The following is a 26755-nucleotide window of genomic DNA, read 5'->3' on the forward strand; positions in this document are numbered from 1 at the left end:
AGCATCCCTAACAGCTCAGAACCGAAGAAATTGAAAGAGCATATTTTTATTGTCTCGTAGAAGCGCCATACATCACCGCGATGGGATGCCGGGATCGAAGACAACGACTCGCATCGCTTAAAACCGCATCCTCTGCATTCGACATCGTCGCACCGCGAATCGAATAACACCTCGAGCTCGTGTCAATAGAGAAGCGTATTTTTCACCGAGCTCCGAAGTTGCGAAATGTGTGCTCGTGACGCCGGGGGTAGGGGGCTCGTGTCGCCTGCGTGGACTCGCCCCGCACCAACACGACGGCGAATCGAGGGAAGGCAGTCAGTCCGCGGGTTCTCTCTTCCAAGGGGCGACCACCCTTCTCTCCCTCGCGCGGTCCCGATTCTCGCGCTTCTTCCGATCATGGCGTACGGGTTGCGTAGTACTATACGCGAGTAAGACTGCGCGGAACCAAGAATCAGAGTTGAACGTTCCGAGAGGAGATTTTTTTTGAAAAAAATAAAATTTGGAAAAAGAAGATGCGATGAAAAAAAATGAGTAGTTTTTGAACGTGTGTAAGCAGTTCCGATTCTGAAGGTCCGCTCCTGCTGATCGGAATTTCGAGCGTTTTGGATTACCGTTTCGACCGCTCCTCTATTGTAAGCACTACTTTCTGCTTCGAAATTACTTTATAGGGTATGGATTTTATGTGCGTAGTAGCGTTAACCGTTAAATTTTGACTCAAAAAAAGTTAAAATGAAGTGAATTTTCTTAGGTACATCCACGAACAATTTACATCGGGGGAAAAATGACGATAAAATTTTCATAATTCTAAAAATAGCTTCTCCTGATGTGAATACAAAGTGAGGTGCGAAATTCATAAGTCAAGATGTACGTAAAATTTTTGAAGTCGTCTAAAATTTAGTGATTAAAGCATGCTAAAGTAAAAGATGACATTTTCGCTTTAAAAAAAAAACGGTTTTCCTAACTCTATTTTTTAACAGTTTTTTAAAAAGAGCTTTTTATTTAACTCTTTTTTTAATGGTCAATGCTATTAGGGGTTGAGAAAAAAAAAACCTCAAGCACTCAAAGATGGGGGCTCACGTATCTCGCGTGCATGCAGTTTGGTCAAATTTTACGTTCCTTCAGAATTTCAGAGAGTATACGAGCTATGAAGACAAGATAACGAGCGTTATTCAGCAAAAAAAGACGCGAAACAAAATTTTATCTCTCTTTTGGCAGCTCAGATCACGTCCACTTAGGAAGTATGAAAACGGTGGAAACCAGAGAATTCTTTGGAGATTTAGGACAGCTTAATACCTCACACATTTGCGTTATAAGTTCATAATTCTAAATGGCTCATACTGTGCAGATTAGGTGCATTTTTCGAATTGCATCAAAATCGAACCTCCAGAATGTGCTTCATCGAAAGTTCACTAAACTTACAGTTAACTTATGTACTTTAAGTGTACTTCTTGCTAAGGATTGTATGCTCCTACTTCTGCATCTCCAAAATTTCCAATGGAAGTATGAATGAGAGATGAGACATTAGAAAAAAGTTCTATGCTTGTCATTGCCTCTCTACAGAAAATCGTTTTCTTCTGAATCATCCTTTCATTCTTTTCCCTCTCCGTCGGTTTCTTTTTTCCTCCTCCTTCTTCTCCTCCTGTTCTTTATTCTTCATCTTCTTTTTTGCATGCGTATATTGCAAGAGATGATTTCCAAATGTTTCAGATGTTAAATGTCGTAGATAATGATTTGTCAATCAAACAAACCATGCGAGAAAATTTTTAGGGTACATTTTGAAAAATATCACTGAATGACCCATTTTACATGCTATCAGTGCTGTCATTGGGAGTACTTCGGCCATTAAAGTCCAGATCTTCTTTAAGTGTATATTGATATTCTCCCATATTAGATAATTCTATTGAAAAGTCATACTGATTCCAAAGGTATGTAAGTATGTAAATTAAATATTGAATAACGGTATCTTAACGCTACGCACCGAAACGAAGGAATGTTTTAATTTTGATCGTCTCTGTTAATTTTATGGTATCAATACAAATGAGTGTTGAAAATATACTTTTTAAAACATTGAGGATTACTACGGAACCGTAGATATGCAAGATTTTCTTATTTAATTTACCGAAACCAGCAGCAACATTCTCAGATGCTTTGATACTCACTTACTTTTAACGTTTAAACTCAATTCTACTCCTATTGTTTTTAATCCTATAACCAATCTTACGTAAGAGGTACTAAACGTGGATAAGAACAGAGGACTTAGATGCTGTATATACATCGGGCTCTAAGCGTTCTAAAGTCCTACGGATTAAAGCCTAATGAATTCAGTTTCAGCAAATCCACTCATTAGCTCTGTGCCGCTTTTGCAAAGATTCGGAACCTTAAGCATATTAACTGGCCTATTCTGCAGTACTACAGAAGAGAGCCGTAAGTGCAGTTTAGGATAAGCCTCGAGTTGCATTAGAGCATGTCGTAACCATGGCTTACCACAAAGATGCATTTACGGTTCTTTTCCGTAACACGGCAGTATTCAGGCGAGATGACCGCTTGGCCGATCCGACCGGCTTAGTAAGAGCTCTAAATGTCTCCGAGTATCGCCACCGCACATGCTTCAAAGCGTGCCACTTAAGCGATTAAGTATACACGCATTTTGGCGACTGTTGCTCTTGTTTAAAGGGTAGGGAGGTGATGCAAGGGTATGCATTTCGGTTGATATTGATTTGGTAGTTTTAGCATGATGCCTTCAAGGTTCTTCGTGCGGCCAGCGTCGTAAATGAACTACATTTCGCAAAAAAGGAAGTAGTATTTCTTGCTCATTTAGGGCACAATATCGATGGTGAAACTTCCAAACCACGTATCTCGTTAGCGGTGTTTTAAAATCTCCGCTATCAATTTATTTTTTTGAAAGAAAGCAAGCCAACATCATTCCATTTTGCCATTTTCCATTTTCATTCATTATTTTCCTTTAGTTTTGTTTGCTTGACGTTATTTTATTTTGACATATTTATGCTAAGAGGAACCAGAGGCGGGTGGGAAGAAGGAGTGTGCTCGTTAGTTAAGGGCCGTAAGAATGAATGGGAATTATGAAGTGCCAGTGACGTCAGCGGGGATGACCGGGCCAGATGAGCTCAATGTTGCCGCATTAACTCATAAGCCCTGTCCACAACGCTCTGGTCACACGCCGACGGCTCATGAGTGCCGCGTACAAGCGCTTAGTTCTTTTTGATAAAATGTAAAATCCCGCTTTTTCCAGTTTCCCAGAAGGAATCACGCCCACTTTTACATTGTTTCTTATGCCAGCTCAAACGAGCACACCCCATCTTTCCCACCCGTCTTTAGTTCCTTCCAGCATGATTGAAACGCTGGTTGCAAAAAGGGCATTTCTTGGTCGCGGTGTCTTAGAATCTCCGTTACCGTCTCATCTAACATAATGGACCACTAGACAAAGTACGAATTTAATCATTCTGCTACATGCTACTTAACCAGAATTTCACGCAGAACACGATTCTTGCAACGAAAATGACTGAAACTAACTCCTAACGAATATATTAACTTTTCTATTTCACACTGGTTACGAGGAATTTGAACTGCCCGCTCACAAGAAACTCAAAGCTTTACGTGAGTCAAATCGCGCACTACAACGGTTTCAGCAAGCTTCTCAATCGAGCAATGTTCATTTCCCACCATGGGTTGTTCAAACTATTAGCAATTTGCTATAGCTGAGCCAAAGCGTCAAGATTGAGGTTGCCAGATTTTTATATCCCAGAGAATATCATGATAACGTTTAGCCCGCGATGTGAGTCACGTAGAGCATTGAATTTTCATGAGCGGGTGGTTTGAATTCACGCATCAAGAATCATTAAATATCTTCGTAAGGAGTTAATTGCGGTAATTTTTGTTGTGCGCATCGTATTCTACGTGAAATACGAAACATGTATCAGAATGCTGAAATTCGTACTTTGTCTAGTGGTCCATTAAACCAAATGCAAAGGCTTCGTTGAAAATTTTTACTGAATTTTCTTCAACATTTTTCAACACTGAAAACCAAAAATTTCGGAAAACTCACCCGACATTTCCTTCTCTAAAATATGAATTATCAGTGGAGATTCTGAAACACCGCAACCAAGAAATGCCTTTTCTGCATTCAACGCCTCAAATTCGTTCATTTTCCGTTTTTCATTTTCTTTTTGGCCTGTTGTTCGCCAGACATCGATCATTTTCAAAAGACTTACTTTTTTTACTTCGCATAAACTGAACTATATTTCTCGCCCTGAAGAAAAACGAAAGGGAGCGGATCGAGGAGCGATAAAAAAGGAAAAAAATCCAACCGTTGACCAAGGGTTATTCTTGATGAAATTTTTATCCGGTCTTTGCCCATCATAGGACGAAAGGTCTTCACAGTACATTACCTATCCACTCTCCAATGGTCCGTGAAATTCCATATTACACGCCTCTGTCAATCAATCATCAGATTCAAGTTGAGAATCTCCTCAACTTTTGGCGATGGGGGAAAATACAGACATGAAATTACATTCGGTTGGATCTCCCTGGTGGTATGTAGGAGGGAATAGGCAGAATAAAAAAAGTTCATGATTGAAGATTTCAAAGTATTCTACCTGTAGATGCCCAAAACCTCTTTTATATGCTGCGTCCTAGGTCGGGTAAAATTTATCATATTGAAATACATTGATTTTGATAGTTTTCGGAGCATTATTTATGTCACTTCTTTGTTTTCGATGGTAGGAAATACTTTTTTTCAGAATTTTCATTTTTATGGTAACAAACTGAGGTTCTCTCACCGCTCTCTCATAACCCGCTATAAGTAACTTCCCCAGATGGGGTGGTTAGGTAAATTTGACCCGGCTAGGGATCTCTAAGGGTTTTTGTTAAGAAAAAATTCCCTGGCAGAACACAACTTTCGACAAAATATTAATTTTCAAACGTGCTCCCTGTAGGGCACTTGAGAGACGTACAAACATGCATTTACTTATTTTTCTTCCTTTTTTCTAAAATAAGGGACACACTTTAGCAACACACACATTTTGAGCAAAATTTACCTTAAATTTTCTAAAGTCTCAAAGGAGGAAACACCTCAACGCGCTTTGATGACGGGGCAGAGAAACAACTATTCGTACTTGATGGATGCCCGTGTTGCATCTGCGAAATTGAAGGCCCAATGGCGTGATGTGTGAAATTGCAATGCTCCGCTATATGCTGCTAGTGATATGTCGCTCAGATTCGGGAGAAAAGATAAGAAACGAGATTAGATAACGTCGTACCTATATTCAGCCGTGTTACTTACGTAGCCCATGAAGCTCCACTACAAATAAGACAGACGGAACTGACACAAAATGAAAATAGAGCTCGGGAAATGACGTCAATGACGGCGCAGAGATACAACTATTCGTGCTCGATGAATGTTCGTGTTGCATCTGAAAAATTGAAGGCGCGATGGCGCCATGACATTGCATCAACGCGCTACTTTCGACATCCCATCTTAACTACCGGCCGATCTGATGGGAGAAGTGTTCATTAGTGATCCGTGTATTGCACTGGCAGTTTATTTTATCTCTGCTACTGCCGCGCATCAGGTATTGAAGATGGTGCAGATCTTCGACGAGAAAATAATTTTAGTGACAAATCGTCAACAAATCTGATATTGGTCATTACGCGTGAAACTGATTTAAATATGCCCATGTCTCGCCCGGGAAAAGGGCCCATAGTTTGCAATAACTCAAAATTGAGCTATTGATAGCTAAGCATAGAGATTCAATAAACGCCAAAGTACATATCAGACTAGCAGTGCCGGATTAAGGGGGTGGCCACATGGGCCGCGGCCCATGGCGGCAAATCTATAGGGGGCGGCAAATTTTGAAAAATTTTTAAATGTAGGTATAGAAAATTCGAATTTAGAAAAAAAAATTACAAGCGAGAAAAGGCGACAAAATCTCTAATTTTCTGAGAGTATAGTAATTTCTGCTTTTGTCGTCTTCAGTGATACAGGAGATAACACCTTTAATTAGTCGAGTTAAGAAAGAAATCAAACACGCAATTTGGCCTGGAACGGCGCGACTTTGAGAGAGACGATGATGAGGACTTGAGATGAAAAGGTTAAGCCCTCGGCGCTGCGATCGGCATGTAACACATAGTAGCCCCTACATGACTGCACAAATACTTCACGCATTGCGGCAAACACAAAGTGATCAGCGTGAAACGCATAGCGCCTACAAGACAGCGTGAATACTTCACGCATTGCGCCAAACACGGTGCGGTCTGCGCGGCGCGGCGGCGGAAGTTAAAATCATTAATCCACATTTATGTTTGTTCTTTCATAATTTTTTCGTTCATTTCTCATGAATGGAAGGCCTTGTCCACACAGAGATAGGTTTACGAGAACTTTCACGCAAAGTTCCGTGAACTTTTGCTGGTAGTGTTGACAGGGCTGTCCCAAAAAATGTGTTCAACACAAGTAAACGCGTCTTATGCACCCCTCCCCTGCTGGCACGTTCATTTGATGGTTTTTATTGATGTTTCAAAACGAATGAGAAGGGGGCGGCAAAATACAAGCGGCCCGCGGGCGGCAAATAAGGTAATCCGGCCCTGCAGACTAGATTGAAGTTACGATGGTTTTGAATTTTGCCGCTCAAAAAAATGAAATTGAGAAAGAACTTAATTTCAGATTCTAGTTTGTCATGTCCAGAATACATAATTGTCGGATTGTAAGTGAACGTTCGTAAAGAATCAAGTTTTCGGCAAATTTGATCCACTTTCCTTGTTTTTGATCTAGACCTTCCGAAATACAAGTAGAGTAGTCTGCCCCCACCCCCACCCTCATGACTAAAATGAATTCGGCTAGAATGGCTCCTCTGTCAGGGAACAATGAACAACTTGAGAATCGGGCGAAAATTTGTGAGCGTTTGGAAGGCGACCGAAACGGAGTTACCGTGCGTGGTCTTTTGTGGGGTCGTCATGACAGTTCGCGTGGAAAGGGGCCTTCAATCTGCGCGGCCTTTGGATTTTCGGAGGGATTGCCCTCTTAACCGCGATACAGTCCGTGGCTGGAGCGGCGTTAAACGGTTTTATGCGCGACTTATGCTAATCGCCGAGCATGGAGTCGGAAGCCTAGTCACTTCTTTAGCCTTCGTCCTTCGCCTTTCCTTTCGTCCGTCCGTCGACGTTGGACGCAGCACTCGCGGAGCGTCGCGTCCGTCGCGTCGAGCCGCGGCTCTAATTTTCCTTTGTAAATGTGCTTCCGGTCGCCCGCTGTCATCGACGTTGCCGCTCAACGGTTCAACGCCCGCCCCCGCAGACCTCTCACCTCTCTGCCGTGTTATCCAACTGATTGTGAGCCGTGGCGCTCAAATTCAAAATCGAGATGTCTTTAAAATGAGTCAATGGGTCAGTTTGTTCGTGATTAGAAATAACGGCAATTTCACGGAGAAAAAACTTCGTGCGTGGGACCCGAAGTTTAGGTCTTATGGATCTCTGAAGTTTTTGAATTGAGCATCTGAACACTTTAAGTCTAGCTGTCGAGGTTCGGATCACACATCTGAAACTTTGGTTCTTACACCTGAAGTACTTCGGTTTTCACATCCGAAAAACTTCGGTTCTCACATCTGAAGTACTTCAGATGTAAGAACTGAAGTTTCAGATGTGTGATCCAAACCTCAGCAGCTGGATCTAAAGTTTTCAGATGCTCAATTTGAAAACTTCAGAGATCCATATGACCTAAACTTCGGGTCCCACGCACGAGGTTTTTTTCTCCTTGTAGGATTACTTGCTGAAGTCGAGTCTACTCGTCATGCCCCTCACGAAAGGATGTATCTACAAAAGAACGTATGAACGTATGAACGTACGAGGAACGTATCATTGTTGCAAAATTTTCCGTCGTAAATTAAATTTTTACCAGAGGAATCTAGGGAATTCCGAACTGGAAATCCTAGTGATTAGTACCCGGATCCCACGCGAAAATCAGTGGCGTGGCGTGCTTCGCGATCTATCGATATTTTCCCATTTGAAGCTTTTGTAAGTAATCGATTATTAAGGTGTTCGCTGCGAACACCCTGTTTATCGATACTTTTCCATAGGTTTAAATGGCTGATCAATCGATACATTGCAAAGCACGCCACGCCTCCGGCGAAAATTAGAAAAATTTTGGACTGAAATTGGACTGGTACATTCTTGTAAAAAATTTAATTGTTTGAGTCAATTTGGCAAGCCTGGAATAGAGTTACGTTCCTCCGTTCGGAAATTGACGAATTGAAATAGGCAATGCAGGAGGCATTTAGTACTGGTGGAAATTTGCCACTCAGAAATCCAGGGATGGTCAATTTTTTCCTGTAAATCTAGAAAAAGATCAATGGAAATAAGCGATCCCTTCATCGGACCAACGGTTCAGTTGCGGTGAGGTGGCCGTAGAATTGTGATTGGATGCTTGTAAATCAGCTGAAAATAATAATCTTGCGCTATGAAAAGTAACTCTGTATAAAGTAATGCTAACTGAAGTAACCAGAATCACGAACATTTATAACTGTGTAGAAGCAGGCTGATTTTCAATTTCATCCGCTTTCTTCTTTAGCGCCTTCAACATTTCGAGATACTTCACGCATCGCCGCGAGGTTAGTTTAGTTGCTTAACCCAACTAAACCTAACTCGGCTACTCTCGGGTTTGCGCACTCTCTTGCACTATGAAAAGTAAAACTCTGTATATAGTAATGCTAAGTAAAGTACCCAGAATCACGGACATTTATAACTGTGTAGAAGCAGACTGATTTTCAATTTTTTGCACGTTTTTCAAAGCCTCCCTCCCTCTAATTTGTTACGTACAGGTGGGATTGACTCCCCTCCCTTCCCCCCTAAGTGCGAAACGTAATACTTGAACCGCCCCTTAGACGAATTTGGAAGGAGACTCAATTTTCGAAAATTTTAGAGATATGGCTCTCTTTGCTATGATGGCAGGATAGTATAGACTAGAGTCCCTTAATACTGAGAGTTAAGACAATGTGAATCCATTTCTGATTGGTTACCGTATTTTAGGTCTCCACAGTGTCACAAACGGGAAAAAAGATTACATTTTCATCATTCAAAGATTATAATCTGGAATGGACCGAGGAATGACGGGTTCGACAAGGAACAAACGGAATGAGAGAAAGGAACGGAGAAAGGAATTTGAGAATGGGCCGATCAAAAATTACGAAAAACGTTAAATTTGTGCAATCTTTATTCCCGTTTGTGAATCCATGAGGGGTTATTGTCTTAACTCTCAGCATAAAGAGACTCTAGTATAGACTTGGTCTATTTCGGATGGTGCACTAAAAAAAAATTCTCAGCGATTTTACCAAGGTCCGATGGTACCTTAACCATCTCACTTTTTTTACCAATTATTGGTAATTTTACCAAGACAGACTGGTAAGCTTACCTAAAAACCAGTATTTTTACTGTTTTTTCAGGTAAGAATACCACTTTTATTGGTAATCAATTCCCGGTAACTTTGCCATTTTATCTCGGTAATTTTACTACAGTCGATAAAAAATATTGGCGATTTTACCAAGGTCCGGTAAAATTACCGAGAAAGTTCAATAATTTTACCGAGATTCTCGGTAAAATTACCAATTCCATAAATGGTAATTTTACTAAGAAAAAACTGGGATCAAATAGAACCCTGAATTCTTGGTAATTTTACCCTTTTCTTAGTAAATACACGGAGATTTTTTTTTTAGTGTGCGGAGTAGAGTATGAACAATAAGGGCCCTAGTGGCAACAGCGGTCATCGCCCTAATTACGGGCGCAGCGCAGCGCAGCGAGCATTTTCAGCCACCGATTGCCTACTTAAGACCACGCAACATTTTATCAAATGACGTGACAAAGAAGAATTAATATTGCATTGTTAGCCGCGGCAGCGTTTAACACATCCCGCCATCTAACTCGGAACAATGCTCAGATCTGCCCGGGGTCGGCGTCGCGACTGAGCAAGAACCTCGTATGAGCATTCGAACGTTGCCGAATTTCTCCAGGTAAAATATGTTTTTCCCGGGAATGCTGCGAATATTTATCTTTGAAAAATTAAGACAGGTGCTAGGGGAAATGGATCTCGGGAAACGCTGAAGTAGATACACATTTTTAAGAGCAGCCCAAGACATGATAACAGTGGAAAAAACAAGTAGGAAAAACGGGAAACAATGCTAAAAATACACAATTAATAAAACCCGAGACGTTTCGACTCAAAACTGAGCCATTTTCAGTCGGAAACAATAAAAATGTAAAAGAAAAAACGATAAAAAAACCTGAGTACAACATGGTGGTGACCGGGATTTGAGAAAAAGAGAAAATTGATAATCCGAAGAAGGTTAAGAAAACGCCGAAGATGAGGGCAGAACCCCCAAAACGCGTCCGTCGAAATCATTTCGTGCGAGTGAGTCGTGTTAAAATTTTGTTATTTGTGTGGACCAGACTTAGTAGAAGAGAATAAACGCGATTACAATGTTAAAACAATCGCGCATCTTCATCCTAATCTAAAAACTACTCAGAATGGCAAATAATTTTTTTTTTCCAACCGAAACTTTGTTAGCAGCAGAGGGAAACGGTCGTAAAAATGTGACTACTATACATATTAGACTCTGAATTAAACAATCACGAGAGTAATGCGTGACGCATAACTCTGAAGGCGCGAGGCAATTTGGGGGTTTGGACCGCGATGCGGTCAGAGGGTGTGATCCCTTGGTTATTAAATGTTTTAATTTTTATTTATTATTATTTTTTTTATTAAGTTTCAGGATTTTGAAAACACTGTAATCCTGTTGACTCCCTTCTTCTAAATGCAATAGAATCTTGAGGGACAATGTCGGGAAAAATTGAAGGAAAATGTTCGCATGGCTCCCGGAAAATCGTATTTTCAGGATTCTGATACCAATTTAATGATGTTGCTTTCCTTCTGCTAAATTCGATCCTGATTGCAGGGAAAATTCTCGGAAATATTCGAAGAAAAATATTCGCAACGCTCTCGTAAAATTAGAACTTAATACTTTACCGAGGGAAAGTTGGCAATTTCTGGAGGCTCATATGACGTTTTCCCCTCTCACGGAAGCATACCCAGGTTTCCTATTAATTTAGCGCCACCCCCGAATCCAAACCCGCGTAACTGCCGACGGAAGCCGGGTCAAGATACGCGGTTTTCGTTCGAGAAAACGCGGCGTCGATGAACCCACAACCTTGCTGTGCAAAAATCGCGTAACTCGCGTGAGGGGTAAACGAGAGTTATGCTGTTTATGTTTTCAGCGATCCGGACTGCGTCTTGAGCGCATTCCGTCTTGCGTTTCAGAAATCCAGCCTTTTATGCAAGCTTGTAAAATTAAGCATTCCGGGCTTCGCGTTTATCAACCTTATGTCATGGTGGGTTCGCCTCACGCTAGGGCGGTTTCCGACCGAACAGGCGACCGATATTTTATGGAACGGTGGAATATCTACCTCGAAAATTAACTGCGCTCGGCTAATGTCTCGCCTTTCGTGGCTTGGGATCTCATAAGTTATCGGCTTAAAGTTCCTCTGTGGCTTAGTTAATTTCTTCTTCTTTGGTGGTTCTGTCAGGTGTTTTCATCTACTTTTAACGAATTTGCGTGAAAAATCAATGGAGAATGTGTATGCACATTTTTTATTGCTTCATCTGAAAGTGCTTAAAGAGCTGATTTCATCGTATTTTTGATAATTTTTTTCTGATTTGGGAAATAGTGTAAAAATAGATTTTTAAAAAAAATGCACCGCCTAGTGACGTTATCTGGCGACATTTCCCATTCAAACACACGTCACACGCAGATTAGATTATTTTTTCATATCTTCTCCAATAATTGTTCAATTCATGAACCAAGGGTATCCTCGTGTTCAGTTCACTCAGTAATTTCCACTTAAACACGAAAGCCATCAACTTTCAGACACCTGCAAATTCTCTATTATGTCAATGGACAAAGTGTGAGACCAAGTATCTCAGTTTGTGACGTTGTAGACTTCCAGTCATATTTAACTTTTTCCTCGGAAAACTAGTCAACGTGATTTCTTGAAAACATCTTTGATTTTTCTCCCTTAGTAGAATATTCTGTACACATTTCAAGCTGTAAAATTGACTTGAGGCGCTTGGAGGACAAGGCGCATAGGTGCAGTTTTTGTTATTTCGAGATATCGACGGTGTAAGTCGGCAATCACATAACTCGTTTGCGGTGTCTGAAAATCTCCGCCTCTATATTATTTTTTTAAAAGAGAACAAATTCACATCATTCTTTGAAATTTATGCAGAATTTTCTTCGCACAGAGAGGAAAAATCACGGCAGTTTTAAAGAATTTCCCTTCAAAAAATAAAGTATGACAGGAAGTCTGCGACGTCGCAACCGAGTTATGTGATTGCCGACTTACACCGTCGATATACGTGTTTGAAGTTTCGAAATTACACGGGTCCTTATGGCGGAAAAAAAGTTCCAACTGACTTCTTGATGCTACTTGAAACCACTCAACTGAATCACATCATCTGTTCATCTGTTCTGTGAATCATCTGTTTTATTTGAAATCATTAATATCTCGATTTTTTCAAAAACCACACCTAGCTTGTTCCTCTTCGAAAAAATAACCCAGGAGCAGAGATTTTGAATCACCGGACTGGAGATACTTGCTTCCGCACTTTAGCTATCGACATGCAATTAATCAATTCAAAAGAAACGGTGCGACATGCAAATACTATTATTGTGACGACAACTTTCAATAAAAACACATGAAAATTGGCGCTTGGTTGTTCTTTTGCACACTCAACACATTCGGATCACATTTAACAAAAGGGAATCAGCGCAATTTCGGTGTCGTAAAAATGTTGCTTCTTCATAATTAACTTAAAATTCTCTCATAATTGCAAATAGTTTTGGCTTCCTACCAAAAACTGTTAATTTTAAAGGGAAATAATTGTGTAAGTCATACAGTACACGTATCAAGTATTCTCGAAAGAAAAGGAGAAGTCGCACAATTTTGAAAATACTGTAATTGTGCTGGTTCCTTTTTGCTAAATGCGATCCATTCCTGACTTTAAAACAATCAAAATAAAATTTTAGGGGCGATTTTATGAGGAGGCGCTGAAATTCTGAAGAGCCTCTTTTGGGGGAAACGTTATAAATTTTGATCAAAATCGATTCTGAACATATTTGCGTCTAACTTCGGGACATCCCTTAAAGTCACGCTGATGTGTTGCTAAGAGAACGCGCGGAAGAATTAGAAACTTGATGTGAGAAAGCGGAAAGAGAAAGTGAATCATTTGCAAAATGTCTCAAAAGACTAATCATCGAAACGAGTCCCTTGAGCAAGGTCCCTCGACGTGGCACCACCAATCACCGATTTAGCGGAGCATCTCGAGGAAGAACCTTTAACAAAGGAGTAATCGATGGGGGCCAATGACAAGGAGTTACACCTGACAAGCTTCCAAGGTGCGATACCTCATTGTTTATCAGATCCCGTCCGTGACTACCTAATGAAATGAAATGTAATGCGATTTTTTTCCTTTCCGTCTCGCTGTTATGACTCGTTTAAAACGTTACGGATAATCATCTGCGCCATAAAGAAGACCCCTTTCCCCGCCGCACAGTGAAACGAGCTAATAGAGGAGGTCGGACATGGTATTTTTGGGGAAAATTTCAAAAATTTTATGTTTATTCCGTCACAAATTGAATTTCAAGGAGTGGTTCTGAAAGAAAATTTCACGAATTCAACTACTTTTAAACTTTTTTGTCTCTCATTTTCGAAAACATGAGCTTTTATAGTTTCCAGTTTCTGTCCGCCTTCTCCTATTGATTCGGTCCAGTGTGCGCCGAGATGGAACAGGGGTTGGGCGGTGATCTCGCTGCGAAACTTGGTTATTTTAATTCTTATCTCCAAGTCGTTCCAAACACTCCTCAGAGCTTTACGACGCAAAATAGTCCGGATAATCCGAGTCTTTGATTAACTGGGCTTTTCACGAAAATTAAAAAGGATGGAAGTTGAACGGACTTAATATTTTTCATCGCGGGGCACGATTGGCAAATTTTTTTTTAGCTCCGTCTCGCGGACGTAACAATAATTTAGACTCCAGCAATTACCAGTCTCAGTTATACGACTCACTCTCTATACTCGAAGCCCTTTAATTTAAAAATCTCGAGTGTCTGGTATAAAGACAGCGGACTGATCGTTCTTACTGATGGACGAAGCCATAGACAATGAGCAAAAACTCTTCCTCCTTCGATACAAGGATCTCTGATCTTACCAATAAAAAATCATTACCCAAGAAATGCCTCCATCTTTAAATATACTGATACTAGTTTCAGCGGCGTGGCGTGCTTTTCGATACATCGATTGATCTGCCATTTGAACCTATGGAAAAGGATCGATAAACAAGGTAACCCTGAACCAGGGAGCGTCTTAATATTCGATTGTTCACCGCAGCTTCAAATGAGGAAATATCGATAATCGATCATTCACGCTTCGCCACCAATTAGTTTAGTTCTCGATTCGACCCAAGTGGTCTGTCGTTTGCAGTGGTTTTTGTGTTAATGTTTCGTTAATTACCGTACAATATAGGTATTTTTTCAATTTTAAGTTGAATATGAAAAACTTCAATGTATAAATTGTATTTTATGGAGAATTATGATGAGAAACAAATATTTTGGTGCTTGGTTTTGTACTTGTCTTCTTAACTGTCTCATCCTCTAGTATTAACTAGGATCGCACGTTATCTTTATGCAAAACCAGCAGAACAAGATCCTCTATAATTCCAGAATGCTTCGATCAATATATCATTCAACAGAGCCTCTTGAAGATTTTTTTGCCACACTGTCATACGCAAGGTCACAAAAATTGCTTCTATCATTAAAAATTAAATTTGCGCTATTTTTTGTCCGGAGGTTTCTCCCCTTATTTCTTCACCACTGAGACATTAGTTACGAAAACCTGAAAAAAAAAACAAAAAAAACTAGGCTTTCTTGGAAGTCCCAAATGACAGAAATTAAGTAACTCACGAAAAGTTAACATCCGTGTCAAAGTTTATTCATCAATATCTTCACGGTACGATGCTACTGTCGCTTGTGTCCATTTTTCTACGAGCACCTTAATCTCTCAGGGGCGTAATACAGAGGGTTCGATTCACCGTTATACCTTCTTGACAAATTATTGCTCGAAGCCATCAGAAACTCCTCCCACTGCACGGGTATAAAACTCGGAGATAAAATGCCCGGAGTGTAAATCATTAATCTCTCTATGATTCTGCTGTTGTCACGATGTATCAGCCGCGAAAAAGGGGCAAAAAATCGCGCAAATCCTCTTATTAACTTAACTTAAAGCTCTGCGAAAGTGAGTCATTTTCAGGAAAAAACATCGCATTCGAATGATACTTTGGCCCCGCCGACAAAACAAGCAGGAGCGAGGGTGGAAAGTCTGACCCCTCTAGAGACCAGTAATAATTTTCCCGCAAAAAAATGAAAAATAAGAGAAGAGTCTCGGATTTTCAAATTTTGAAAATTTGAGTAAAAATTCTTCGAGTGTTTCGTCAAAAAATGCTACCTGGTACCAAGTTTCACAGAATTCGATAACAGGAGCCGCATAGCGCACTATCAGGAGAACTTTTTACAGTGGGAAACGATACCAGTCAAAACACAAACGTTAGTGCGCCTTCTATCTCGTCTGATACTGTGCAATACTTCTGTGGTGGAATAGTTGCTCAGAGCGCCTTACAGTGTCCCTCCCACTTGATGGCTGTAGATTTCGATACTTAGCGGCTGATATTACACTCAAGCTCGTACGCAGTTACACCTTTCCACGTCACATGCGGTGAGGTAAAAAAAATGATTTTTCGGTTTTCGGTTTTCGGCTACTCATAATGATGAAAACAAAAGTTGAGCTATCAGCCGATTTTTCAAATATAAGCAATGATTGCGACTCAGATCATGTTTTAATAAAATAAAACAATGTGCGAGAGGAACTCTTACACACTGATTTATTTCATTAAAGAGAGTTCCTCTTGAACATTGTTTTATTTTATTAAAGCATGACCAGAGTCGCAATCATTGCTTATATTTGAAAAATCGGCAAAAATCTCAACTTTCGTCTTTATCGTAAAAAAACATGTATACCTTAATTTGCGACGTTGCAACTATTCCACTATAGGAATCAGCAATTTCAACCAATAGGGTCGCTCCACGCTCCCAATGCCTTATTTGGCTGTAGCTTAATTGTCTATCAATTTCAACGATCAGCTTGCTGGAAAGAATCCATCGTTTTAGGGCATTTTAAAAGCAGTCACTGACTATAAAATGGATTGCACTTTGCAAAAAGGAACCACTAGCATTACAATGAAGCTAAGATTGTGCAACTTCATCTATTGCAATAAAATTGCGGAAATCGTGAAAAACTATGAAATTTAGATGGTAATTTTTGTCTTAAATTTACAGTTTTTAGCGAGTAAAATAGAAACCATTAATGGATAATCGGGGTTTTCCTCCAAGACAAAAGAAGTTGCACAATCTTAGTAACATTGCAATGCTAGTGGTTCCTTTTTGCAAAATGCAATCCAAATTATCTTACTCTATTCCAAGAGCAGTTTAAACTTGAGGAACATCCTGTAAAGGCCTAGAGGGCCTCATTTCCGGGCGTCTCGTATACTTCCGCGGGTCGTCCGAGCGGCTTTCATCGCATGTATCCTGCCCTGCCAACCTGGAATCACGCAACTCCCGCCGAGAACCCTATGCAGATACGCGGATCCCGCCTAGTGCGGCCGTTTTCCTCCCGGGGTCAGAGGCCGGCTGCTTTACATTCCGCATATTTTTATTTTTAATATCGGAAAGGAGGGCGCGGCCCTGGGAGCCCAATGAAAGTTTACGACGCTGAATACGTTTCGTCTTTTGTTAGCAAAGGGCAGGCGTGTGGAGCGGCGTGTGGGGAAAAATGTCGGCGGGAGGGTAGTGAAAAGTAACGTGACGTTCACTTATTTCGGAAGGCCGCACAGTGGACCGAATCAATGGGAGAGGTCGGACAAAATTTGGAAATTTTAAAAGCTTTTAACCCCGTTTATACAAAACTTGAGGTTCTGAAAGTGGTTCCATTGGTTTCCTCTTGAAATTTTCTTCTAGAAACACCCCTTAAAATTTAAAATGTGACGAAATGAACATCAAAATTCAGAGTTTCAGTCAACAACTTCATGTCCGACTTCTCTGATTGACTCGATCCAGTGTCGGCCGGTTACGGCTCCTCTGCCGTAAGAGCGTATCTCTGTTCCAGCACGAGCCCCAGAGAGCATGGATTCGTATGTAAAACAGGGCTCGCGTGAAAATTGAGGTACGCTCTTACGTCAGAAGAGCAAAATACGGCCGCGCTAAGGAAGAACGCCTTATGATCCTTAGTCGCGCCGAACGATTTTCGCGCGCAAAAAGTCGATTTGACTGTATAAATTAAATGAACTTATTTTAGGCTTCAGATTTAATGTTCAAACTGAGCAAAATGCATTATTAGGGACTCTTGAGGGTCGCTGAGTCCAGAAATTACAGATACTTCCAAAAAATTCACGTTTTTAAAATTGCAGCTCCGCACAGGACCACTGAGCGGCCGGTCGGCGCTCAGTGGGCCTCTAAAATAGCGCTACGGAGCTGTAATTTTAAAAACGTGAATTTTTGGAAGTATCTGTAATTTCTGATCAGCGACCCTCAAGAGTCCCTAATGCATTTTCTCAGTTGAACATTAATATCTGATTTTAATAACAGTCAAATCCGACTTTTTGGCGCGCGAAAATCGGTCAGCGCGCGTTGAGCGGAAACTTCAATCGATCATAACTCCGGAACCGTTCGGTTCCCCAGCTTATACGACCACTCGTTGGATGCGGAAAAAGACGAACAATTTAAAAAACTGGTTTTGGTTCAAATCAAAAAATGTGAAATTTCAGTTTAATCTGTTTAAAAGAAATTGTTTTTCCTCAAAAACTGAAAAAAAGCACATAAGTTAAGTTAAAAATTTAATTTTGGGAATTTGACCTTTAGAATCTTAAAGTATGCAATTTTAACGATTTTTCGTCCAAACCAGGCCTCAATATCTTGTTTCGTTCGAAAGATATCGAGGGTCACAGGTTTTGACTTCCACCCCCCCTAGCGCCCCCCCCCCCCCAAAATTTTTTGGGGGTCTGAAAATTTGGGCAAAGAAGAGCTCCAGTATTAGTAACTGATAGACGAAGTTTGAATAAGTTTTAGTGGGGGGGCGAAAAATGTCGTTTTTGCATACGGCTCTTTCGAGTACTTCAAGTATTTTTAACTACATGCGGTTTAGCTTATTCAAATGTGAAAAATTTGGTCCAATTTGTTAAACATGTTGCTTCGCACAAAAAAAAAAAAAAAAAAAAAACAGGAAATTTCATTTAAAAAAATCAGAAAAATATGGTTTCTATCACTTTGTTTTTACCGATCAATACTGCATAAATTTTATAGTATAGCTGCCCTGCATACGAGTGTTAAGACCCGGTGGAAGGAGGCATGCATCTTTGTATGGATGGCGTTCATTTTCGATAAGCAAAATCTCCATTAATAATATAGATGCTCGGATTTGCCGTTTGGAAGATGTGCAATTTGCGCACCAACTTTAGTCTATGAATAGTAAAAAGTTTCAGTCACCAAAATATGACGCCTTCACTAGCGAAAAGCTTCAAGGTCAGGCGTCATAATGCTCTGTCTCATCGGGTATGTCTCAAATGATTGATATCCCTAAGGATATCGAGGGATGAAATGAAATATTCCGCCTACGTAATTTTCAAGCGCGCAAAACAAACGCTACGTGACAATGGAACATTTTGCGAGGGACTTGATAATTTGGCAAATTGGTGCCAACCTGACGTCCATGAATGGGCTGCGAAAGCAAAATCGGGTCTGAAAATTGATAAATGACTTCCAAAGGCCAGTTTCTAAGAGCGCGCCCACTACTGGAGTAAAACAATGATTAATTGACGGCCCGCATTCAAGAACTGAGGAGCTCATAGCTTATAATAGTTTATTAGTGCCTCGTTTGGAATCTTGTAATTTATAACGGTAGCATTTCAGCAATTAGTGCAGTTTCTTCAACTATTATTTACCCCGATTTGCAGTGCAAATAGGGGTAATTCCTGTGTCTGTCTCGCGCGACAGCTGTTATTCAGCCATTTAATAGTTCAAATAGAGTGTTTGGACAATGTGGTATTACTTTTTTCATATTACCTCCCAGTTTACTGTCTATTCTCCGCCTGACTGCCACCATTTAGGGATTTAGAAGGGATATAAAATAGGGATTTAGAATATTGATTGTAGTTATGTTATATAGAAATGTATGATAGTTTAAAAAATTAATAGTTGCAACATTAGAAAAACCTTGAATACGATGATAATAAATAATCATTTTTTCCATCTAGTAAAAGATAGGCCGTGACCTATCCTCATTGCCCTAAACTTAATTAATACAGCAACAGGATCGATTAGATAAATTACAAATGACACTTTTTTACTCTCATTAACAACTATTTTAAATATAACCCAATGATGACGAGATGTAATCCGAGATGATGTGTCCTTGATGTTGCCGAATCCAGTGGCGTGGCGTGAATTTCGATGTTTCGATTGTTTTTCCATTTAAACCTACGGTAAAGAATCGATTATTAAGGTGTTCGCTGCGAACACCCTGTTTATTGATCCTATTCCACTGGTTCAAATGGCAGAACAATCGATTTATCGCAAAGCACGCCACGCCATTGGCCGAATCTTTTACCAGACTAGGAATTTTGATCGAAGCAGAGTCCAAGATAATTTTTTCTTCATGTACTGCTGTGTTAAGGAAAAACGTATTATGAACTTCCGATTGTTGCCTGATTTCCCCAATATTCGTTTTCGAGAAAAGCTATGAATATTTTATTGGAATTTTCGGATGCTCAGTCTTATCAAATTTGCCAATGAAATTAGATTAGAAATATTCTCAAACTCCGAGGAATTGTATTTCACCCAAAGTCATTTGACAATGCTAGAGGATTCATAAGCAGCGTTCTTCCTTATCATGCCATGCCGGTACAAGTGAGGGACATTAGAGTGCATTTACAAGACCATCGACAAATTCTTGGGTCCGGAATTAATCTTACTCTAGGAAGGCATGCACCCATCCTCTCTTGCCATTCCTTAAGACGGAAGCGAATAATAGAGAATATTTCACTAATCAATAGTAATTAAGTCTGCTCAGCAGAGAGCGACTGTCTGTTTAGTTCTTTAGAACTATTTATAGTTCAAAAATTCCACAACAAAGTGAAAACAATGCATTTTATTTTCATACGGAAACCGTATATATTTTATGCTCTTTAGTGAAAGCTTTCCAAAGAAAAAAAAAAACCATGGATATATTTTAGGATGGCGACTATACTGATTACTGAAATATATCACTGATCGTCTAAATGTTTATTTTTCTCTGGTAATTTTGAAGGCGTGTCATTTTTTAACCAGACATTGTAAATGCCTTTTTCCGTAATTTGATCTTTACACAAGGAAGTTGTATCTAAAGTTAAGCCAAAGTCCACACATTTAATTAATTAAAAATATGTAGACATTTGGTCAAAGGTCAGGAAAGTCATGGAATTAGAAAATGTTTGGAGTCAGGGATAGACGCGGACTCCAAGCAACTTGGCAATTTCATTTAAAGCTATGAAGTATCGATTCTTGTCAAAGCATCTTGACCCACAAGTATCGATACATTTCCATAGGTTTAAATGGAGAAAAGACAATGTCCCCAATGTGCTGGATCCGCAAATGGTCAGGGAAAGGCAAAAAGGCAGGGAAAAGTCAGGGAATCTGAAAATGACGAATTTATGGCAACCCTGAGAGGGACTGTAATCATCGATAAGTCTTTAAGTCAGCCTCAGCTTTACGGAGGGACATTCGCCGAGCGAATTCGGAGACTATCGTCTTGTCAATGAGCCCATCTATTTATCAGTTCGCGGGAATCCATTTAACTCGACTCGGCTGCCGCTCTCTCGGTGCCTCCAACTTAACTCGGAACTTAACCCAAGACGCGGAGTAATTCGACAAAAAGCCATTATAAACTTAGCAAGCGGCCGGCGTGGTCGGCGATGATTCCGTAATTAGTTGGCTCCATCAGTCTCGCGGTATTTTAACCCGCCGCAAGTTTCGGGTTCGCCCAAGTTTCGCTATTATGTTGCCGTATTTCATTAAGCCTTACATGTTGGTAGTGTGACCGCGAAGGTGCCCGTTAATTGGTTGGAAATACCTTCATTAGAGGAGCAAAGAAGACGCACTTCCCGATACTTCCCGAGATGCCTGCCAGTGATCGGTGTTTTTCCACGGTTCCGAACTACTTACCCTATCCGAGAGGATCCTAAGACCTGAACACTCGCTTTGGGCCGAATCACTCGCGATAATCTATTGTTCAAGGGAAAACACCGTGTAAACCTTTGATCCTTGATGAATTTCCTACACTCAAAAAAAGGTATGACTCTGAGACCCACAAATAATGGCTCGGAGATCCATAATTTCTAACCAAAGTGACTTACCGTCTACAGTATGGCTTTCTGAGCCATACTTTATTGGTCTTGAACCTGTAAGCATGGTTCCACGAACTATATTTTATGGCTCTATGATCTATAACTCGGCCGGTAAGTCACTCTTCCCATACTTGTTTTTTGAGTGTATGATAGAAAACAAATTTCCTGGTAATTTATCCATTTTTTTAAAAAAAAATTGCCTGTTTTGAGTTTGTAGTTGTTGATCGATGGTGTCATTAGTCGTTGACCTCATAATTAAGTATTTTTTTGTTGACATCACGATCATTGACACCATGCTACGTTACGGAGTTCCTGGGAAAAATGGATAGCATTTTGCAAAAATGAATCAAGAGCATTCTAATGTCGTAAAGATTATGGAACTTATTTTACCTTACAAACGTGAACTGATCATCCGAACAAGTTTTGTTCCTACTCTCAATAAACTATAATTTTAAGATGAAAATTCCCCAATTTTTTGCATGATTTCAGTAATTTTATTGCCAAGAATGTAAGAATGTAAATTTCGTCCATTCAGTTAAGAGTCCTCAAATTTTGTTGAATTTGCCTCAAAAATGCATTTAAAAAGAAATCAAACACTGTATAGAAGTAGAGCAATGAAAAACACGCGTGTTTATGACGGCGTAGAGATACGACTATTCGTGCTTGATGGACGTCCTCGTTGCGTTTGCTGAATTGAAGGCGCCCAGGCGCCCAGGCGCGAGGCGTGAATTTTCAATGCTTTGCTCTGAGCTGATAATGAGGTGACACCCAGAGTTCCCAGAAAAGTTAAAACAACGAGACACTTATGCATCTCTCGTATCGTTGGCTGTGTTGATACTCGATTTTTTTTTCAACTTGATAACTAGCTGATTCTTTCTTCAGGATGTACTTGTAAACCTATAGCTGGAGCTTGTAAGTACTGGCTCCATAATTTCCCCAGAGGAGATTGTTTGAACGGTATAACACAGCTTAGGATTTCTGGGGGTATTTTTTAAACAAAAACCCTGACATTCGATTTTTTTTCTTTCCAATTAAGTGTTTGATCCTGTTTTTACGATGTATTTGTAGACATATATCTAAAGCTCGTATGTACCGGCCCCATTCAACCCGCCGGCCTCCGTTTTCTTAGCAAGCCTCGAGTCAATTTGACCCGACTTTGACATCGAAGGGTTCAACGAGGCTGCAAATTTTCAACCCAAGGATTTGGTCAAATAAACCCAGAGAAAAACTAATTAAAAAATATTAACCGTACTTAAATGTGACTTTGTATTCTACTTCACATATGAGCACAAAATTGCGGTCACTTTTTTTCATCACCATGTGCGTGTATTTCTAAAATTGCCACCGTTTACGGGAAAAGGGACTTTCATCCACAAAATAAAAATACTAAATACTAAATACTGAAAATATACTAAAATTACTAAAAAAAATTAAGATATTAATACCAGAGAATAGGAAAGCGTCTGGGAAAATTTCGCAATAATCCAAGTCCGAAACCGTTAAAGCAACCATAGTTGAAGATTGCAGCGATGCGAAGGTTTGAGTGTTTGAGGGTTATATCAAGAATAATTTATTCACAGTTTCCATTCGGAAACTCAATGTTTGCCCGCGTTTCGCTGGGACGATGCACTCTACAGAATTCATTATTCGAGGCACCGAAGAAATCTCAATCAATACGGAATTTATCACCCCGCTTTCATTAAAAAATTGACAAGGCCTATCTCCCCCTTTTGAAGCTCCTGATTGAATAACCGCCTGCTATCGACTCTCCGAGAAAATTCGTTGCCTGGGGATAACGGACTTCCGCTGGGCCCCCCTGCAAAAATTTTTCTAGGGGCCTCCTAAGTCGATAAAATTCCAAAATTATCCCCCCCTCTCCCTTCCTCACCCCTTCCCGTTTTTTCTCGTATGGTCTAGGCCCGCAGCCCGAAAATTTTTGAGAAAATCAGCCTTAACCACTAAAAAATCAAAGTGGCAGCAGCTTATATCTTTTTACCTTTAGGTATGGTATGTGCAGGATTTAGCCTTCTTTTACTTTATGTTCTGAGGTGGAATTTGATTTACTTGCATGTTTGCGCAAATAAATATATTTAAAAAAAAAATAAAAACGTAAAAGTACCCGATTAAATGGAGCCCCTAAAAGATCAATGATCTAAAGGAAGGCGGGGGCTCAGCCCAGGCCCATGAATCAAAGGGCCCCCAAGGCTTTTAGATTCTTGGGCCTCCCAAAACCCGAAATACGAAAAGTGGAATCATTGAGTGGACATGGGAAGGCAGGGGCCCTCCAGCAAACAAAAAGTTAGGAACAGTCCAAGAAAAGTATGAAAAACCCCGAGCTAACAATAAAAATCAAAGGAAGAAGCCCCATCTCGATAAGTAAAGGCCCAAAGTTTGAAACCAAAGCTGAGGATCAAAGAGAGAGAGAGAAAAAAATTCCGGCGGCCGAGGGCCCCCTAGGCGCCAGGGCCCGCCCCCCTGCATAGCAGGGTCTGCGGGGGCGCCCGTTACGCCACTGGCCTCTTTTGATACATTTAAGACGCGCGTGCGAGTCGATTCCTTCAAATACCATAGTAGTCCAGGCGCCTGGTAGCTAAAAATGAGGCTACCTGGAATTTTGGGTACACAGCGATTTTTTTGGCTTACTTTATGTTTTTTGGGTCGCTGAATCCGAATCTGAAGTTTCCGCACGCGTATCTGGTGAGCATTTTCTGCTATTTTGAAAAAATGGCCTAAAAAGGCCTTTTTTTGCGGTTTTTTTGATATAGCGGCTACGGATGAGGAAAAGTCCCGGATTTAGCTAATGTTTTGAATAGCTGACAAAATTTGGAAGAAAATGGTATATGAATATGCTAGGTTTGCTCAAAAATTGAGGAACCTCGGATTTCGGAACTTTAGAACGCTTCGGAACTTGGCTGACCGCGGCGAGCCGGATCGCGCGTTGACGGGTGCGCCGCGAAAACGTGAATAGGCGCGATGTTAACGATGCTGTATCTTCCTCAATTTTTAAGCAAACCCTAACATATGTATACACCATTTTCTTCCAAATTATGTCAGCTATTCAAAACATTAGCTAAATCCGGGACTTTTCCTCATCCGTAGCCGCTATATCAAAAAAACAGCAAAAAAAGGCCTTTTTAGGCCATTTTTTCAAAATAGCGGAAATGGCTCACCAGATACGCGTGCGGAAACTTCAGATTCGGATTCAGCGACCCAAAAAACATAAAGTAGGCCAAAAAAATCGCTGTGTACCCAAAATTCCAGGTAGACTTACCAGGCGCCTGGACTATAGGGCTACTTCACTCACTCACACAGGCTCGAGGCTTGTCTGGATCGCGAATGCCGCCGGCGCCACACAGTTGTCATTAGTGTATGACAAGTGTGAAAAACCAAGGGAAAGTGAACAATCCGAGCGTCAAGACGTTTTCGTAAAACTGTGTTTCTATTTCCAGTTTAATTAACACAATAATTTTCAAAGTGTCAGATTTTTGTCAATTTTTTGTTTGTATTTTTATTTTCATTCTTATTTTTATTTCGATGGCTAAATTCTGAAAACACGTATCTCGGAATCCGCATCATTAACTCATGAACCCTGAGACTCATAAGGATACACGCAAAACATGAGCATCCTTACGAGTCTCAGGGTTCATGATGCGGATTCCGAGTTACGTGTTTTCAGAATTTAACCATCGATTTATTCATTCATTACGCGTCATTTAACTAGTAAACGGCACTGATTTTTCCATGAGCAGAGCGAAGAAAGGATCCAATAAAACGTTCAAAAAAAATTAAGACAGTTGTCAATTTTGGCGGCTAAAAAGTACATTTAAAAAAAACAAACGAACAAAAAAATCCGAACTGTGTTTTTCAGAATGTGTTCTTTTTAGACTGTCACTATTACTATTCTACTTGATTCTATGTATCTTCTGTATACTAATTTAGCTTTGGCACAATTTTTCGTTGGAAGAGGAAAATAAAAGTTGAATTCCAAGTATACAACGGATTCTCATTTTTTCATCCAGTTTAAGAAAATATACTAAGTTTTGCATTTCTGGTCTCTTTTTGGATAATGTTTCAAAAATAATATTAAAGAATAGGGTCTAAAATAGCGTAAAATTCATTCTAAAAGGGCCTAATTTTCAAAATTTTCTGGGGAGGACCCCCGGACCCCCCCTTCTCTGGGGGGCCCCCCCAGACCCCCTAGGGGCCCGCCCCATACTTAATTTAGGGCCAGTCCGCCCCTGGCCTGGGGAGTACGAACAAAAAATGAGAATTCAGAATCTTCAATTTCTCATAACTTTTAGAGTTCTTTCCCTCTAAACTATTGAGCTATTGGCTTTAACTCTTGGAGAGAATTGTTATTTTTAAACGTTGGTGCGTCTCTCAATAATTACCATGGTACGCTGGATTTAAATATTGACAAATAAAAATGAAAGTGTAATAAAAGTTCAAATCATCATTAATATAAACTTCGAAGGATTCTGCCTTTTTCTATTTCACTCGAGGGGGAAGGTGTCCCCTCCCGGACTCTCTTCCCCACCCGGTGACTGACGCTGCGCTGTGCTGAACGGTTCAGCCTGAACCTTTCCCCTACGTCTGACCGTTCCCCACTCCTCTGTCAATCAAACCATGCCACCGCTTTTACGTATTGTCGCTCGCCCGCCCAGGTACCTACCGGCCAGCGGTCAGTTGATGATAAATCTCGCTCATGCTCCTACGCAGCTACGCATTGATTACGCCAGCGAATTACTTTCCAAATAATTAGAATTTCTTCGATAATAGTTTTCTTTATTTATTCGACTGTATTTTTTTCTCTGTTCTACTGTGATTTCCTTGGTTCTCTACTGTGTTTTTCCTAAATCTCTGAGTCAGAAATCTGAAGCACTTCGGTATGCACCGAGTACTTCAGATGTGTAACCTGAAACCTTCGGTATATACCGAACTACTTCAATTGTCTGACCCGAACTTCGGCAGATGGACCTTAACTTTTCGGATGCGTGATCCGAAAACTTCAGAGATCCATATGATCTCAGCTTCGGGTTCCATGCACAAATTTTTTTCTCCGTGTTTCCTTTTAGGGGACGCAACTAAAATCTCAGTAAATTTTTTTCAGAAAAGTAAAGAAAAAAAAAAAGTGGCTAACGATGATTCCTCACCTTCACGTGGTGTTGGCTGTTTTTACTAAGTGGGAACCGTCCATTTTAAGATATAGTCTATTTCTTG

At 40.3% G+C, this 26755-nt stretch overlaps 1 protein-coding gene across 2 annotated transcripts in view; it reads left to right on the forward strand.

The window, feature by feature from the left end:
• Nucleotides 1-305: 305 nt before the first annotated feature.
• The window catches only part of TkR99D (Tachykinin-like receptor at 99D), a 335482-nt gene continuing 309032 nt past the window's right edge, over nucleotides 306-26755 (forward strand). For both annotated transcript variants that reach the window (XM_019048367.2, XM_019048368.2), the window contains exon 1: nucleotides 306-632. The gene's annotated coding sequence lies outside the window, so the exon portion shown is untranslated. The remainder of the gene's footprint in view (nucleotides 633-26755) is intronic.

Source organism: Bemisia tabaci, chromosome 5 (genome assembly GCF_918797505.1).
Source record: "Bemisia tabaci chromosome 5, PGI_BMITA_v3".
Lineage (NCBI taxonomy): Eukaryota > Metazoa > Arthropoda > Insecta > Hemiptera > Aleyrodidae > Bemisia > Bemisia tabaci.